Genomic DNA, 15,548 nt, shown 5'->3' with positions numbered 1-15,548 from the left:
GTTTGGCACCTTTGTTTTACTACAGAGATCTACCCCATTTTAAACACTATTCTAAGATGGTTAATGATTTACAAAACCTGTAATCAGTCAGAACAGCACAAATAAAAGTGAAATAGCAGTCACAGAATTTAATTGCACATAAAACCAATACAACCAGAATTTTAAGGGCCTGGGAGAATAAAACACTCCTTGGGTAGAGATGCAAGGGCAGCCTCCCCGCAGAAAAAAATGCAAAGTCAGTGGATCCCAGCCAGGAAAGCCAGATCGCCTGTCTATTATCCTTTCTTGAAAAGACAGGTGCTGCACAGGCAGCTTTCCATTAAATAGGAGAGCCTTCAAGCACCCAGATCCCAAGCTTTAAAGTGATCGCCAAAGCTTGAACAAGTCTGAAATGAAATTAAAAAAAAAAGCTTGTGAAATACATTCTCTACTTCTACCCATATGAACAAGCCAGTCCTTGCAGAATCAGATCAAGGTCAAGATGGACTCATTCCCACCAAACTCCAGAGGTGGTTTTTAGATATGCATATCCCAGTGACAGCTGGTGGGGGACAGAAAGACAGTAGGGGACCCAGTTGTGGGACTTATTGCAGATTTGGGGGGGCACCTTCAAGTTAATGTTGATTCTTAGTGACTGCCTGGACTGGTCCCTGCAGTTGTCTTGATAAGATTTTCGGAAGTGGTTTGCCCTTGCTTGCTTCCTAGGGCTGAGAGAGAGTGAGTGGCCCAAAGTCACCCAGCTGGCTTCATGCCTAAGGCAGGACTAGAACTTGATCTCCTGGTTTCTAGCCCAGTGCTTTAACCACTACATCAAACTAGGTCTCATTGCAGATGCAGGTAGTCCTCACTTAACAATGGTAATTGGGACCAGCAGCTCCATCACTAAGTGAAGCAGTTGTAAAGAGCCACATCACATGACCATACCGACTTATGACAGCAGTTGTGGCAGTCCCAGTTGCCATTGTTAGGTGAATCCCATGTGGTCGCACCATCCTGCAATCACATGATCACCATTTGTGACCTCCTGCTGGCTTCCCCATTGACTCTGCTTGTCAGAAGCCAGCAGTGAAGATCACAAATGGTGATCACATGACTGTGATGCTGCAACCATCAAAATTGCGAGTTGGTTGCCAAGTGCCCGAATCATGATTACATGACTGCAGGGATGCTGCAACAGCTGCAACCACAAGGACCTGTCACAAGTGCCCCTCATTCAGTGCCGTCATAACTTTGAATGGTCACTGAACAAGTGGTTGTTCAATAAGGACCACCTATATAGCAGTCACAAATGAAAAATTGTCTTACCTTGGTTCAGGATTTCATGTTGTCATTCTTGGTTCTGGTTGAAGAAAAAGATGTGAATGTCATGCCAACAATTCTCCAGTCAGGCATCAAACTACAGCAGATTTTTCATGTGATTCATTGGAATTAACTTTTTCAAATGATTTTTTTTCTGTATAACTTAAGCTCTTATGTTCCTTTTATTCTTGTTTGTGAGCAGTCTTGAATTACATACATAGTTGAAAAATAGGAGATTAAGAAAAAATAAGCAGGTATGTTTACAGAAGATTCAAGGCAGCACTGATCAGTTTTTAGTGGACATTCACGGAATCTTGCTGGACAAAGCAGACTTTGATCTGATCTGGTTAAGCACTTCTTAAATAAACATTGTTACTACTACAGTTACTCAGCAAAGCTGAATTTCTCAAACTGGTTAAGAAATCCTTAATTCACGATCTTGCCTTTAATTTTAAGTTGCATTCAAGGGGATCTCACAATAAAAAGAATGGACAATGGAAAACTGAAATCAGCAAACTGATATGACTACCTTAGACAGTTAATGATGGATATCCCAAAAAAGATTATTAGTTATATAATTATGATTATTCTGTTACTGTTGCCAGAAGTATCTAGATGCTTTTAAAATTTTCTGCCTCCAGTGCCAAAACAATTTAACCAGACATGGATACTTTGATTGGGAGAGAGAATATTTCCTACACAGGGCAAAATGTCTTGGGGCTGCCTCCAGATGATGACATTTTGCAGTTTTTCAAAGTTGTGTTATACAAAAGCCAGCATGGCTGGCTGGGGAATTCTGGGAGTTGAAGTCCACTCATCTTAAAGTGGCCAAGTTTGGACAACACTGCCCTAGGGGCACAGATAATGGAAGCCAAAACCAACAGCCACTGTGCCTTTATCTAGAAGCTAATCATGAGTAGATACTTGAGATTTGCTACCTCAGTTTTTCTTCTTTATAATCAATACCACTGTTCCTTTAATGGTACCGATACTCATTTTGATCACAAGCAGACATTCGGAAACTTTTCAGTGAAGCTTTTCTATGGCATGGAAGCAAATTGTGGGAAATTCTCTACTTATTTTAACTTCTTTTTTAGACTTTTTGTTAAAAAAAAAAAAACTAGGTTTCAGTGCCATTAGAATCAAATTTTATACCTAGACCATGTGAAAGCTGAACTCCATGGCTTACTACTTCTTGAAGGGTTGGCACATCTCTACAGTAGGTAGCCTTACAATCAGCATGTTGTTGAATCTACCTCTCTTGGATCCTAGTCCAGTATCCTGAATATTACACCACACTGTTTCATACAGACTCATAAACAGAGGCAGTTCTAGGTCCATATCAGATCTGAGGCAAAGGCCCATGTGATACAAGATTCTATAAACGGTGTATTTGTTTAGATGTATATGTGCACTTTTAAAATAAAACATTTTACAATTTCACAACGGTTAACAGAAGGAGTGGTTTAGGAATTGCTGAGGATATAAAGAATAATTTTCTCTCATCTCTGAACAATTGCCTTTGCCCTTTCCTGTACATCTGCAGAACAAGGGTGTATATCTAATGATACAATGATGTCATTGTAGAATGTGACCTTAATAGTTTTGGTGGAGCCCCTTTATACAATCATGTCCTTCCCTCCACAGGGAGGAAAAGCATGTGGTGAAAGCGAATATCATACAGGCTCACTCGACAACACATTTCAGTATTTGCTAAAGAGCTTGTTCCAAACTAAGAATAATGTGAAGGATCTTCATCTTCTTACCAGTGAAAAGCTAGAGAAAGCTAATACACGAAGTCAAGAGATGTCCTCCAGTGCCTATGGTTATGATATTCCTCCTATGTTCCACCAAAAAGGAAAGAGGAGGAGGGAGAAGAGAAGGGTTTGCAGTCTTAATTTTGACTGGATTCACACACTGCTCTTAGCTACGATTTGTTGAATAAGTCATAGCAACTACGTTTGTGTATGTTAACCCCTATCCTAAAATCAAACACACCACTTTTTGGCTTACCATGATGCATGAACCCAGTCTTTCTTGTAATGACAAAAGTCTTGGGAAATGCCATGCATCTGAATTTCTTGGAGAAATGAGGGGACAAAAAGCTAGAGAAACCCTCCATATAAAGAGAACAAACTACTTTTTCCCACCCAATAAACAGCTGGTTCTCTTATCTTTTAGTGTTTTTTTTTTTAAATCCTCAGATTAAAAAGTTTTGCCCTTTGTCCACCTTCTCTATGGCTATGTCTGTTTAATAACCAACAAGATGTGAAACTTTAGATCCTGGGTAATAACAAATCTCTTAAGAATCATTACTTCCCCTAGTAAATGGTTAGCTGAAGGAATTTGCTTTCATTTGCTGCACCGCCACCAATTTGGCAGTTTTTAAAAGAAGGGAATTATGTTTTCAAAGAGAACCCTCTCAAAGACTTCACGTTATATATAGCCAAAAACAGCAAGGTGGTCTCTGAATATCTGAGATATACAAATGGGAGGGTGCTATGGCCTTTGCCCTCCATCCTGTTTATTAACCCTACCAGGGGTATTTAATGGGCCTTTGGTCTGGTTCAACATGGCTCTTTTTATGTTCCTCAGTACCCATCTGATGCCCTTCACACTTCAACTTCTATGATCCCCAACCAGAGAAAACTTATCAGGAGCTCTAGATTCAAACACTGAGAGCCACTTCGGGGTAGCGATTAAAGCATCAGGTTAGAAAGTGGGGGCACCGTGAGTTCTAGTCCCACCTCAGGCACAAAGCCAGCTGGGTGGCCTTGGGCCAGTCGCTCTCTCTCTCGGCCCTAGGAAGAAGCAGGCAAGGGCAAACCACTTCTGAGAATCTTGCCAAGCAAACTGCAGGGACCCGTCCAGGCAGTCTCCAGGAGTCAACACTGACTCAAAGGCACAAAAAAATTACAAGATTACCCGGAGGCTCTTGTTCTCTTCAGCTTCCCCCTAACAGTTAGTACTTCTGGGGCATTTCATAAGGCTTCACCCTTCGCTTTTGCGAGCCTTTTCAGAGCGCCGCCCTACGTCCCAAAGGATCTCCTGCTGGCCTCACGGGGTTCTGCTGGCAACCAGCAATCCCGCCTTCGCTGAAGTAGAAGATAAAAACTTTAGCCACGCTCCCTTCGGCCGGCTCGGGCGTTGCGAGAAGGGCGCTGCAGTACTCGCCGTGTCCGCCAGGGGAACCTCTCGGATGCCCTTCCGCGCGGCACGGCATTCAGCCGCGCGAGTCCCGCCGGAGTGCAGGGCGTTTGTTGATAGCGCGGCGGCGCCTTGCGGCGCGAATCCGCATCCTTCCTTATTTTTCTCGCTAGCCTCCCGTGGGAAGGAGCGCGGCGTGGGTAAAGCGACCCACCGGCCCGTTGCACTAAACTCCCCATTTTCGCTGGCGCTGGAGTTTTGCTTTGCTTTTTGTTTCCCTCCCTGGAATTCCCTTTGGAGTTGATCTCTGTGAGATTGCAAAACGCCGTCCCGTTCTCCGTCCGGTATCCTTGCCTCGTGGAAGGACGAACGAGAAGAAGCCGCCGCCTGCCCCAGCGGGTTGAATGAAGGTAAATCCCAGGGAATGCCTTCTGCTTGGGCTGCCTCCTCCTCCTCCCTGCAACAGCCTCCTTGGATTCCTCTCTGAAACGGACGAGGATGTGTGTGTGTGTGTTTGCGTGCGCATGTGGCTGTGTTGCCGAGGGAGCGGAGAAGGAGGGAAAGCTGCGCATCTTGAATTGTGCAACAAAGTGCCGTGGAAGTTGGCTCCCTGAGCCCTTTTCCTCGTCCTTCGCAGCGCAGTTTCAGGCGGCGCTTCTTGGTCTCTTCCCCAACTCGGCGGGATTCTCTTACTCCTAAGTAAGCGTGGAGTGGGATTGCCGCCTCATCCTCCGGCATAGGCTTTCTCGGAAGTCGGTGGCAGCGATTGCAATGGAATTTACCCCCGAAAAGGCTGAGGAAGGGCAAGGAGGGTCACGCGGTTGCTGCTTTTTTCCAGCGGCAGACTCCAACCCATTATCATTACTGTTTTGGAGTCTTTTAGCAGCTGGGGCGCCGGCCCCCTTCCTCTTTCTCCTCCTCCAAATGGCTGTAAAGGACCGTTTGAATTAAAGGCGGGGGGGGCGGGGGGAGGTTTTTGTTGTTGTCGAAAAAGTCATGCCTCGCTGGAGTCATGTGTTTGGCTGCTGCTGTCTGTTCCATCGCCTTTCGTAAGAAACCGGGTTGATTGCCCGGGAGACAGAAATTGCAACATATTCAAGACTTTGGGGGGGGCAGCAGTAAAGGGGCGTCGTGGCATTCGTGGGAGGATTGATGCCAAATAAACTTTTATATTTTATTTTAATTCACGGGAAGTTTAGCGCCCCAGCTACATTCCACAAATCCAAGTCACCCTGCCGTCCTGGGAAAAGCCAGCTTAAAATAAACCACAGAAAGCTTAGCTCAACTCAGTCCCAGGTAAGTTGCACAGGACAGCGGCCTTGGCTTCCCTAATTTTTTTTTTTTTTAAGTAGGAGGGGACTGGAATAATTTCTTCTGGATCTCCTGTCAGACATCTGGAGCCCCTCCTTTTGATGATGTGCAAAAGTTTCTTTCAGATTTTGCTTTTTAAGCGTTTCTTCAATAGGGATGAACAGTTTTTTTCATGACCCTCACGCAAAAGATGGAAAATTTCATTCTCTTTTTTGTGGATCAAAAGCAGCCAATGGGCTATTGTTTGAAACCCACATAGCTGGGGGGTGAAAAGAGCAGTGTGAGAACAGTTCCCATGAAAAAGCTTTTAAGAACCCAGTTTGGGGAGAAGGAAATTTGTTAAGGAAAAGGAAGGGGTGAAGGTAAGTAAAAAAAAAAATAAAAATAGAAATCCTAGGTTGGAGGAAAGGAAGGGTTATTCCAATTCTTTTTCTATTCTGTACTATTCTATTCTGTACTAAAGATATTAGCCTCACTAATGTTAAGGGAGCTCGATTTTACTGCCTTTAGGGAATCTCAGACTGGTTCTTCAGGATCTGCTGCTTTAAATAGCTTTGATTTGTATCTCTGAAAGGAGGTGAAGCCTGAAATAAAAACAATGTCAACAAGTGTTCCTTATCTGAAAAGAGGAGGTAGGAGGAGGTTTACTGATCCAAAGCCAAAAAAAAAGGGAAAAAAAGTGGCCGTTCTCAGTGTTGTTTAGCAGCCTTTTCCTACTTCATCTTTCCTCTCCATAGGCGCAAGTGGGAACCTCAAAACAGATTCTTTTTCTTAGGGATCGTAATTGCTCTGCTGAGGGGAAAGGAGGCCCACTGGGAAAGCTTCAGGATTGGTGACCTGTTTGCCACCTTGTGGCAATGCTTAACAAGCAATGCTTGTTAAAAATGGAAGGGATGTGGGGTTATTTAAATGGAAGCTAGAGGCTGAATCAGTGAAAAGCCTGGCCTCATGCAGTCAGTGGATTTGGAGAAACGCAGCACTTGGAGGGAGAACTGTTGTCCTCTTTTAGTGAGGAAACCGAGTCAGGTGACTGGAATCCTTATTGGGGCCACTCTGTAGTCAAGTATCTTGCAACGCTGATTTAAATATTTTAATATGAAATGCGGAATTCTGAAACAGGTCACAAGCACCCTGCTTATTAGCCTATGGTATAATTATGATTTTCAGAGAAGATACGGCAGATATATTGTATGTTTATAAGGCATGTCTATAAAATAAGTCTCTTTGAAAACAATGTTTTTTGGCGCTAGACTGTGCTATCTCCTCCCTCCTTTAGCACTACATAAAAGAAACCAGGATTCCTGTAAGATTTTTAAGACACAAAATTCAGTCTTTGTATATAATGACAACTTAGGCCAATCAAGATGGAATAACCAGACAGTATTGCTCACCTGGTCAAGATGAAGAGGGGCCAAATCTAACCCCATGCTGAATCAGCTCAATAGAAGTATTTTAGGAACTGGACTGGGTAGAGGAAGCACATACACGGTGCCTAGTTGTTACTTGACAGAAGTGCACAGGTAAACATAATCTTCCATGTACAGGATGAGAAAATCTGCTTGTAGTGCATTTTCTTTTAATAAGATCTCTCTTCATCCCTCTTACCTCTCATTGTTTAGGTAAGATTATTAATATCCTTTGGTATAGTTTTCAATCAGCTGTTTGCAAAGTAAAGTAAATATGGTAATTATCTGAACAAAGAACGTTTAATTAAAACTGACTCATGGTATGAGAAAAATAGGCTCATGGCCTTTAACTCCTATTTTCAGGATTTCAGGCTGTAAACCATATTCAGCACCATTTGTTTCTCATTCAGTGCTCACTTTTAACTTCTGTTACCCACCTTCTGACGTCATGCTCACATCTTTTGCACTGAGGAAATTCTAGATATGCAGATGGAACAGCTATGGTTTGTAGGTTACTGGTACTTATAATGGAAATAAAGCTTATGTTCTGCAAACTCTGGATTTGCCATTAAGATTTTTTATTATATTTCATTTTCGTAGATGTACATTGTAAATAAATGCAGGGAGTTCTGATTTGAGCCCCAGATCCGACTAGGTTTGACTTTGGCCAGAGCCAGGCTTGTACAATTTGCAACCTATACCATTATAACCAGCCCTGAACTAAATGTACTGTGATTGGTTTTGATGAGCTTTAACTATACAACCTCATCGTTCTGCTTCAGGTGGGTAGCAAAATCAGATTTGTTTTGCTGGCATTATTACCAGGCATGGTTGGTGAACTGCGTTTGGCATAATGGATCTTAAATGGCTTATGTCGGCCCTACGCTATGGGCATTTTTGCCATTCTTCATCTGCATGATGAAATGTGCTCCAAAGAGTCCCAAACTCTTTGAAACAGATTTAAGTAGTTTGCAGGGACCAGAAATCTTGTTCTGCTGATACACAGTTGTTTTGTAAATGGGTAGATTTAACTAGATTCAAACCTACGTAATTAATCCTTGGGATTTTTCTGTTTAATTCTAAAAATGGCTGTGGTTTTTCTTTTTGCCTTCTCCTTGTCTTTTATCACCTGGATGTATTAACTATAACTCCTGTTCAAGTTTACCTTTTTGAATCATCACTGATTAGCAACACCCTGACATCTGAGATAATAGTCACACTAGTAGAATCTTTGTTGATTTAGACATTCTTTTTCTCCTTATCATTCTTTCTTCTTTTAAATGCTCTGCTTAAGTAGTAATGATTCTGTCAACAAAATGAAGAATTAAACAATTTACAGGGGTTCTTACCTTGGATTAACTGATTTGTTTGTGAGGTCTAAAACAATTGGTATCAACTTTACAACCAATCACCAGGTATGGACAATCAGTAAACCTTTTCCGTATGTCATCTTGTCCTGTCAATAAATGCTATACAGTAATTCCTTGCAAAACTGAGGATTCATTTCTTTAAAATCCTCATATTGGGATAATAGGCCATTAGTATGCTTAGGATGTTATAGGAAAAACAGATTAGTAGAACCAAGTTACAATACAACTTAATAAAATCCCTCAAATATTTTTATAGCCTGTAATGACGTTTTTAAAAAAGAGAGTTAAAGCAACAATACAAACTAATACTAAAGAAACAGTAATAAAGAAATTATCGTACAAAATAACTTATTGAAGATTGTGAGTGCAAGTCTGGATGTGTCTATTTACAGTAGAGGCTGTCTTGCAAGAACAAGATTGTACCATGTAGCTGTTTTCTCTCTCCTCTTGTGAGAACTATTATGCCAATGTACATCTCCTCGTGGATTTTTATTTACCTTGCAGATGTTGAGATTTTTCAGGTTACATAAGGCAAATTGATATACAGGAAATATCCCACAGATACTCAAATTTGCTTATTATTTTACTTTTCTATAACTTGGATGCAGACAAGTAGCTTCCCTTAGCATACATGATGACATGTATTCTTTGTTTAGAACATGCAACTATAAATTTGCTAGCTGGAGTTAAGGTGGGGATCTGTCTACAAACCGTTCTGTGCACATAATGGTTTGTTTTGCATGGACTTTGCCCAAGCTTAGATGTGCATGTTTTGGATGTTTTGTTCTAGACATGAACTGAGATGGGGCTGTTTTGTTTCTCATGCAGACCAAAACGTGGTTGTTCCAGGTAGCATTGCTGTCGGTGTTCTCTTTTAGGTGCTGTGATTGGAATTTGGGTTAATTTTTGTAGTTGCGGTGTTATTTTTGAATTCATCTGTCTGAACCAGAGCATGTCCTTTCTGCCATTGGCTTAAGCTGGGTCTGGGTAATCTGGGTGGAGTTTTGGATCAAAGCAGCAGACATTTAAGGAGCACACAGCACAGAAAAAGTCTCACTGATGTTGGAAGAGTAGTGAACAGTGAGCTACAGAAGAAAATGCTGCAGAGTGCCACTCGACTAATTCCTGGACTTTTGTAGGAGTGGTGGTGACTAGTAGTAAGTATCTGGTTTCCTGTGTGTCTCTAGAGGCAACTTTCATAGCCCCAATCCCACTTTATTTTATTTTACATTATTTTTTTCTTTAGTTTCAGTTTTTCTTCGTGGATGGGTGATGGTTTTAGTTACCTAGAAAGAGAAAGAGGTATTCTCTCACTACCCCATTTTTCTTGCTTTTTAAATATTTTGAGTTGAAAAGAACATTCTCTCCTTTCCCCCCTCCCAGTATATTTTATCCCAAAAACCCTGGTTGCTGATTTGGGGAGTCCTTCCAATTAGTTTTGCTCACTGTTGCTTGCTAGATACATTTTGTTTTAGAAAGAGGCTTTCCTCCTTTACTCTCCAGTTACATTCTCCAAACTATATCCCCTTCTAAAACTCACACTGAGAGCTATGCCAGTTAGAAGGAGAGCCATCAAGGGAGTGGGATGGCAACTGCTGTAAGGTGACTTGCTTTTAGTACCCTGCCCACTCCTGAAGCTACAAAGGTTCCACTAGATGGCACTTGGTGAGGGAGGCTGGTGCTGAGGGAGGAACTCTTCCTTTTGCACAAGCAGAGGATGAGATGGCATTGATGGTTCAGGCATTCCCTGCTGTTGGTAACCCAAGGATTGAAGTCAAAGGTCAGGAGATGGAGAAACTGCCCTCTCCTGAATCTGACAGACCATGATGGTAGTGATGACCTAGACACACCATCCACTGCCGTCAAAATGGACATGCTATGGGCCTGTTGCAGGCAGGACAGCATATTATGGGAATAGTTCAAACTTGTGCTTTTAGTCCCATGTTACATTGACCACAACCATTGCAAAACATGGCTTAGCAGGGGGAAGACACCAGATGTCTTTTGACATTGGGAGTGCTTAAGCACCTATTCAGTCATCATTCATGTATCCTACCCACCTCTGGCAGCCCCATGTTACTGACTAGTGGCAAGGAACCTGTTTTCAAGAAGAACAGGATTCCTCCACAGTGGTTGAAGCAGCTGTTGGCATGGTGGCCCAAAGGAATAGACATGATGCATGCTATCATGTACATGATCAGCCATTCAGCATGGTAGAGAATAGCAGATTCTGATCCTATTCCATCTGGTTGCCCCTGAATATCAGGCCTGATGCGCCATCTTCAAGAGGTGGTGGTGCCCTTCCTGTATCACCGATGCAAAGAGAAAGTGGCAGGACATCCACCTCAGATATTTCTTCCAATCCAGGTTTTTTAATTACATTAATACAACTATGTCTATAATAATTATGGCTGTGTAAAAACTGTGACACCTCAGTTTTTAAAGAATGTATGAAACCTTGATCACACAGAAATCATGTTGTCCAGTCTTTCCTTTATGTTGTTAAAGAACCAATTCAAAGGCTGAGAGTTGACACATTTCATCAGGCCAGCCTTTGGAATATGTATACACATGTTATGCATAAGTTTCCAGAAATATGTGACAATTTTTTTAGCAGCAATCCAGGCATGGTAGATCCAAAGTTCTTCATAAATTCTATTTTTAGTATATTAACAATACAGTAATATCTTTAAATCCTAACCTCTTTTCAAGTACGTTATTCATTATTTATTTATTAAGTTTGTATGCCAGCCATCTCCCCCAGAGATACTAAGAATAGCCAATACTAAGAATTCAGCCAAAGACAATGATCAAAATACATTCATATTCATTACATTCGAAACATAAGGTACTCAACCAACACTATTTAAACCTCTTTTTCTTCCTGAAAAATAATTTTTCATCAATCTCATTTTAGGAAACAAAAACTTATTTAACGTTTTTACAACATTTTCCATTGATATTGGAAAATAGGAAACTCTAATTCTCTGTTCTACCCAGATTTCTGGTATATTCAGATTTATTTTAGTAAAGTTTTTAAATTGCCAGGAAAAATAAATTGCTAGCTTCTTTAAAAACTTTGTCTAGTACACAGAAAACTTTAAGGGTTTCTGAGGTAGGTCCATCAGGTCCAAGCAAAGAACACAGTAAATGTACCAAAATATATTGCCATTCAGGAAGGGGTTTTTTGGGCAAGTCACATTCTTTTTTGTAATCTTTCAAGAGTTTTTAAAGTATCATTAACAATTAGCTGATCAAAGATAACACCCCTGTTTCAGGCCATCTTTTTCAAAGAAAAAGTTTTTCCTGCCGTTCTTGAATAGAGATTATTCCAAAAAGTCAATTTATCATGACACCAAGGATCACATTTTCTTATTTAATAGAGGTAGTCCTTGTTTAGTGACTTCCTCATTTAGCAACCATTCGCAGTTATGACAGTGGTAAAAAAGTAACTTAAGGATCAATCCTCGCATTTATGACCTTCACAAGTCTGTAAAGCAAAGGAAAGCTGAAGTAGGTTAATAAGCACAGTCACAGTTTCACTTAGCAACTGCTTCATTTCACAACCAGGTTGCCAGTCCCAATTGTAGTTGCTAAATGAGGACTGACTTTATTGTACAAATATGTTTGAATGCTTTCAAAGCTGAAAATACAGTAGAGTTTCTACTACATTTATTTATTTTATTTATTTATTTACTTGGCTTGTATGCCGCCCATCTCCCCCACGGGTGACTCTGGGCGGCTCACAATAAAAAGAAAAAACACAATTCTCTCCAAGATGGCTAAAAACTATAAATAATTAAAAAACATATTAAAATGCCCTAAAAAACCTCCTCTAATTTTGGCCCTATAAAAACCTGTAAGATGCTGGGGGGGGGCAACCCATCATCCCACCAGCCATCTCCACAGGTGCGGGCCCCCCTCTGGCTCCCAGGCCTTCTGGCAAAGCCAGGATTTAATACCTTTCCTGAAGGCCATGAGGGAGGGGGCACACTGGACCTCAGGAGGCAGGATGTTCCATAGGGTGGGCGTTGCAGCAGAAAAGGCTCTCTGCCTAGACCCCACCAATCGAAATTCCCTGACCGGTGGGGTCTGCAACCTGCCCCTTCTGCTGGACCGAGTGGGACGGGCTGAAGTGACCAGGGCGAGGCGATTCTTCAGGTAACCTGGTCCTGTGCCATGAAGGGCTTTAAAGGTGATGACCAACACCTTGAATTGGACCCGGAAACAAACCGGTAACCAATGCAGCTCACGCAACAGCAGTGTTATCTGTGCCCTCCTAGGGGCATTAAGAACTGTCCGCGCCGCCGCATTCTGCACCAGCTGTAGCTTCCGGATACTCTTCAAGGGTAGCCCCATGTAGAGCGCATTACAGTAGTCCAACCCAGAGGTGACCAGGACATGAGTGACCATGTGGAGGTCCCCCTGATCCAGGAAGGGGCGTAACTGCTGCACGACACGAAGTCGTGCAAAGGCCCTCCTGGCCATGACTGCCACCTGCTCTTCGAGCAAGAGTCGTGAGTCTAGGAGAACCCCCAAATTACGTACTGGGTCTGTCTGGGGTAGTGCAACCCTGTCAAGAACCAAAGATGACAAAGTCCTAGATCTTGAGGCTCCCCGTATCCACAGCCACTCCGTCTTACCAGGGTTCAGCTGAAGCCTGTTGTCCCCCATCCAGGCCCCCACAGCCTCCAGGCACTGCGAAAAGGCAGTCACAGCATCACTTAAGGCACCTGGGATGGAGATGTATAGTTGGGTATCATCGGCATACTGATGATACCTCACTCCATGGCGCCGGATGATCTCACCCAGCGGCTTCATGTAGATATTAAATAGGAGCGGTGAATTTAGAACCAAGATTTGCCAAGATTTCTAAGCTGCCAAATAATTCAAACCTTAACCTTAAATTAAAATTTTGAGCCATTACCATGTGATCCACATGTAAACTAAAAAATATTTTAAAGAGTTAGGCAAATTGTATGCTTTATATCTTGTTGCTTCAGATAAATACATCAGGGCCATCTGTTATCAAAAAATGCATTTACTCTTATTAATTGTCTTCTACATACACACACTCCCAAATTGTTATTCCATCATTCATGTATTCCTGATTTAGGGAAGATTTTTAAAAGTATAAACTGGCCTAATTGCACTAAACCATAATGTGGTTTGTTGGTTTTGGCTTAATGTACCCTTTGAATCCAGTCAAGTTTAAATTACAAATTTAGTAGAAGACATCAAACATTGCGAGAATTTCTGAAATAAACATCTATAGTCCAAGATCAAATCACATTTTGGTTAATTATCTGATGATTGTCTCACAAAATAAATTGAAAGAATACTTAAGACAATGAGAATATTTAAGACAATGAGAAACATGTTGGTTCAATTATATTTAATGAATGAAGCACTAAGAGCTTGTCTGTTGGAGGGCTTTCTTTGCCTTTTACATGGAAAGGATAGAGATATGTAGTTCTCGCTTACCGACCTTTTGTTCAGTGACCGTTCAAAGTTACAGTGGTGCTATAAAAGGAGACTTACGATCAGTCCTCAAAGTTGCAGCCATCACAACATCCCTGCAGTCATATGATTGCACACATTTACGATGGTTGCAGCATCCCATAGTCATATGATTGCTGTTTGTGACCTTCACAGCCAGCTTCTGACAAGCAAAGTCAGTGAGGAAGCTAGCAGGAAGTTGCAAGTTGCAGCCACATGACATTACACTTAATGACCCATGGTGATTCCCTTAACAACCGCAGCTGGAACTGATAAACTGACGCAAGTCGGGTGCGGTCACGTGATGTTTCACTTTACGACTGTGTCACTTAGTGATGGAGTTACTGGTCCCAATTGCAGTCGGTAAGTGAGGACTACCTGTACTAGCAAAAGCCTACACCTTCTTGCTTTTTAATTTGCTTATGTGTGAAATGCGCACCCTGATATTTCCCCAAAACATTCAAGATTTACTTATATACTGGTTTCCAGTCAATACCTGTCTACGCATGCCTAGCTTCAGCTATAAAACTTGTACTTGTTGCAGAAATGTCAGATAATAAATTAAATAAGTATCCCCATCATGTTCAATTCTCCAGGCACTGCTGGGTCACAGAAACCTTAGCAGCAAAGGGTAAATGTTGTTCAAATATATGCAATATCTCAGAATGAAAATGATATTTGTTTTTAATGTGTTCATGGTAACATTTACCACCCATCATGCTTTTGTATCCCCATGTATCTTGTTTATCCAGGAGCTTCTTTCAAACTCAGTGCATTGTTCCACAAGCTTTGATCCCAGGGGAACTTTTCATAAATCACATGGCAGTATAATGTGGTTTGTTTGGTTTTGGCAAAGTGTATATGGGAAAACAAGTATTATGGTTGTAAACCATGTTTTATGGCACAGTGTAATGTGCTGATGTCCTCACAGTGGTGTATTCAACAAACTACTGTTAAATCAATTTTTAGCTCACTGCTTATGAACCTATCCTATGTGACTAAGCACTCTCACAATTCCCTGGATAAACATCTTCAAAGCTACCATAAAGTTTAATACAGTTATGCAAAAAGGAGAAAGTGGGATTCCAGTGTATATTTGTTTTATGGTTAAATTTGTTAAAGATTCTAAAAGCACTTTCATAGTAAAAGTCCTGTATGCACGTTTAAGGATAAAATGGAATTAATAATAAATTACACAAGTGGCTTTTTGGTAGACCAATTCATAACTCTTCTTCATTCTTTCGTAAATATGAAGTTGTCAAACTTAGATGCAGGAAAATTGTGGCTAATTGAAACTGCAATTGTTCTGAATGTTGTAGATCAGTTCCAACGTTGGTATTTATCATGTCCCTTGAAATTCTGAATGAACGGATAGAAAACATTGCCTGTTGGAAAACAGGGTGAGGATTTAGTGCCATTATTGTAATTAGTTGAGAAAGCTGTAAGAAAAGTGTTGTAGTATATTAATCATGTGTTTTGTTTCTAACAGTGGCCAGCTTGGTGTCTTTTAGGATTT

The 15,548-nt window shown here is 41.3% G+C and overlaps 1 protein-coding gene and 1 long non-coding RNA gene across 3 annotated transcripts in view; one reads left to right on the top strand and one right to left on the bottom strand.

Annotated features, from left to right (window-relative positions):
• Positions 1 to 108: 108 nt before the first annotated feature.
• LOC112540490 (uncharacterized) lies at positions 109 to 4,031 on the bottom strand. Its single transcript, XR_003084574.2, has 2 exons — positions 1,306 to 4,031; positions 109 to 386 (listed from the first exon to the last, which is right to left on the bottom strand). It is a non-coding gene; the product is annotated as an uncharacterized LOC112540490 (long non-coding RNA).
• A 491-nt stretch (positions 4,032 to 4,522) lies between these two features.
• Positions 4,523 to 15,548, top strand: part of MOB3B (MOB kinase activator 3B) — a 120,789-nt gene continuing 109,763 nt past the window's right edge. For both annotated transcript variants that reach the window (XM_088130230.1, XM_088130232.1), the window contains exon 1: positions 4,523 to 4,856. The gene's annotated coding sequence lies outside the window, so the exon portion shown is untranslated. The remainder of the gene's footprint in view (positions 4,857 to 15,548) is intronic.

Source organism: Python bivittatus, unplaced genomic scaffold, assembly GCF_059951505.1.
Source record: "Python bivittatus isolate LINGU-HERP-01145 unplaced genomic scaffold, Pbiv_v1 ctg000850_np1212, whole genome shotgun sequence".
NCBI lineage: Eukaryota > Metazoa > Chordata > Lepidosauria > Squamata > Pythonidae > Python > Python bivittatus.
This window is presented reverse-complemented; position numbering and strand designations above follow the sequence as displayed.